The following is a 3,305-nucleotide window of genomic DNA, read 5'->3' as shown; positions in this document are numbered from 1 at the left end:
TCCCGGCTCGGCCGGCTCCGTCCCGAGGAGGCCCTGCGGCCACGAACTCCCTCCCCCTCCCCGAGAAAGAGGGGGGGCGGGGGAGGGGGCGGGGGGCGGGGGAGGGGGAGGGGAGGGGGGAAGGGGGAGGGGAGGGCGGGGGGGGAGGGCGGGGGGAGGGGGAGGGGGGAGGGGGAGGGCGGGCGCGCGCCCACGGCCCGGGAAGGCCCCCGGCGTCCTCACTGAGGCGCCCGCCTGTCGCGAGGCGTCCTCTCCCGCTCACCGCTGCCCTCCACTCCCCGGTGTCTGGGGTTCACCGACGGCGGACGGACCCGCGGTGCTCGGGCCCCAGCCAGGGACCCGGCCCGGCCCCACCCCGGGAGGGAACTCCGAGCGGCTGAACCCCGGACCCCTCACAAAAGCCAAGCGCGGAGGCGAACCGCGCGCGCGGCCGACGGGACGAGGACGGGGCGGCCGGCTGGGCGCCCCGGAGCCCCGCGGCGCTCGGGGGACAGACGCCAGGTCCGGCCGGGCCCCGGCCCCGCCCCCGGCCCCGCCCCCATTGGCCGCCCCGCCTTCCGCGCCCAGCCCCAGCCAATCACCGCCCCGGCCCCAGCCCCGCCCCCGCCGACGGCCCCGCCCCAGACCCCAACCCCGCCCCGGCCCCGCCCCCATTGGCCGCCCCGCCTTCCGCGCCCAGCCCCAGCCAATCACCGCCCCGGGGCCGGGCGCGCCCTCCCCGCGGCTCTCCCGGCGGCTCTCCCGGCGGCCGCTCGCCCCGCTGCCCCGCTGCCCCGCTGCCCCGCTCGCCCGTGGCCCTCGCGGGACCCTCCGCCGGGCCGGGCGAGGAGTTTACCCCGGAGTCGATGGCCCCGCGGCCGGGGCGCCTCCGTCCTCGCGGGGGCCGGGGCGCCCGCCCCCCTGGCGCGCGGCCTGCCGGGGAAGCCCCGCCGCCGCCCTCCCGATCCTCCCGATCCTCCCGGTCCTCCCGGTCCTCCCGATCCTCCCGGTCCTCCCGGTCCTCCCGATCCTCCCGGTCCTCCCGATCCTCCCGCGCGTCCTGCCGCCCTCTCTCACGCGGGGGACCCCGGGCCGGCGCCTGCGCGCTGCGGGGACCTGGAAGCCCCGCTGGCCACAGGCCCGGCGGGCTTCCTGGAAGAGGAAGAGGAATTGGGAGTTTCGCTCTGAGCCAGAGACTTTCCAGTAACCCGGGGGGGGGGGGGCGTCCGCGGTCGTCCGCGCGTCCGTCCGTCCGTCCCTCCCTCAGAGCCGCCGGTGCGGTGCCGGCCTGTGGCCCTGGCCTCTGGGTTTCGTCCCGGCCGCCCGAGGCCCAGGACAGCTCTTCAGGGACAGTGGGGACAGTGGGGACAGTGGGGACGCCTCTGTCCCCTCCGGCTCGGTCCCGTCACGCAGGCCAGGCTCAGATGGCGGCAGCCTCGGTTTCTCCCGTGTCAGGGCAGAAAACACCCGCGTCTCAGGACGGCTGGAGGTTGCCGGCAGCCCGGGCGCAGAGCTTAGGAGGCGCCCAGCAGGGGAGCGGCCCGGCCCCCACCGAGGACCGGGTCCCCTGGGCTGCTCAGCCAGGCGCTCAGGGGTCCAGGCCTCCCAGGCGAAGGTTTACAGCCCCCAAGGCACCCATAGTGTCACCCCGGGCAGCCTTCCAGACACCACCCTGGCGTCACACACGGGGACACTGAGGTCCTAGGAAAGGCCACCAAGTTACAAAGCTCCGGCTGTTCCTTGACTGCCGGGCATAGAAGGGACGCCACTCTGTCCTGGCCCCTCGGGTCCGTGCGGGCTGGACATGCCGGGGTGCAGGGGACCCCGTGGCCTTCCCCAGCTGACCACGCTGACCAAGGCACTGTGGAGATGCCGAGCTCTCTTCCCACATGGAGCCCCGGGGCCGCCCCTTCACAGCCAAACCCACTTCCCACCCAGCCCTGTTCTCAGTTTCTACAATGGTGTGGTTTCTAGAAGGTTCTATAAATGGCTCGGCCCTGTGCATAACCTCCAGCTTGGTGTTCTCCCGGAGGCCTTCCCTGCGGTGGAGCCCGGCATGCTCTCTGGGTGGCCGTGTAGCAAGCTGAGGTCTGGGTGTGGACACACCACAGCCCTGTGGTCCTTCTAGATCCTTCCACACGGACGGCATCCGGTCCCATCCAGGTTGTGCCGGCTCCACCACTCCGTGCTTCTGGAACCATGTGCAGGTGCGTGTGTGAACTGCGTTTCCACGTTCAGGCGTGCAGACACTGAGGCACCTCCACCAATGGTGGGTAGCTAGGGGAACCTCGCATGGCTTCGCTTCTGTTTGCCTGTGGCTGACAAGGCAGGGCGCCTCCTCACGTCTGAATCCGTCTGTAGTCTTGCTTGTTTTCTATTCTGACTCCACTTGAAGTTTTTTTGTGTTTGTTTTCAGGTCGTGGAGCTCTGAACTGAGGCCTGGGCGCTGTCCCAGGCCCAGCTTTTTCACTCAAGGCTAGAGCTTTACCAGTTGGGAGGAAGCGCCACTTCCAGTTTTCTGGTGGTGAATTGGAGGTAAGAGTCATGAACTTTCCTGCCCAAGCTGGCTTTGAACTGCGATCTTCAGATCTCAGCCTCCAGAGCAGCTAGGATTACAGGTGTGAGCCACCAGTACCTGGCTGAGGATAGCAATTAAGGGAGGGTCTGAGCTGTCCGGGACGTTGCTCTGTTTCTATAATTGTCCACCCTGTTTTCGCATATCCATCCACATCAGCCTGCCCCTCCCCGAGTGTCACTGTGGGGCTGGGGCCTCACACACCAGGAGTGTTCCGAGGGAGCGCTGCAAATTCCACTTTCGAGGGAGGTGTTGTGAGGCAGGATCCCAGCATCCACGCCTCGTTCCGGGAGTTGAAACACTAAGAGACAGCGCCCAGGCCCTGAGCTCAGGCCCGAGACACCAGAAAAACAAAAGACTTCGGTGCTGTTCAACTTTACCACTGGGAATTTTAAAAAGATTCACCTCACGGTGCCCATCTGTGAGCTACCTGAAGCCACGATTCCATGTGGCACGTCCTTCCACTACTAGAAAAACAAGCCCACAGAAGAAATGGGTTTGCTGTGGCTGCACAGCAAATGCAAGGCAAAGCCCGAGACACTCCACTAGTTAACTCTAACTGGTTTCCATGAAAGCCCTGAACCCAGCTTTGAAAGAACAGGCAAGTTGGCGCGTGTGTCAGCTCAGACTCCAAGCAGACAATTGTACAAACAAACAAATCAAGTTAGTAACTGGTAGGAGGCGGGTCAGGGCTTCCAGGCTGGGCGGAGCCGATGTGGGGGAAACTTCCCACCCTTGATGAGGTTTGGGA

The sequence above is a fragment of the Megascapheus bottae genome, chromosome 18, assembly GCF_031878675.1.
Source record: "Megascapheus bottae isolate mThoBot1 chromosome 18, mThoBot2.hap1, whole genome shotgun sequence".
In the NCBI taxonomy this organism is placed as follows: Eukaryota; Metazoa; Chordata; class Mammalia; order Rodentia; family Geomyidae; genus Megascapheus; species Megascapheus bottae.
The sequence above is the reverse complement of the archived record's forward strand: the minus strand, read 5'-3'. Positions refer to the sequence as shown.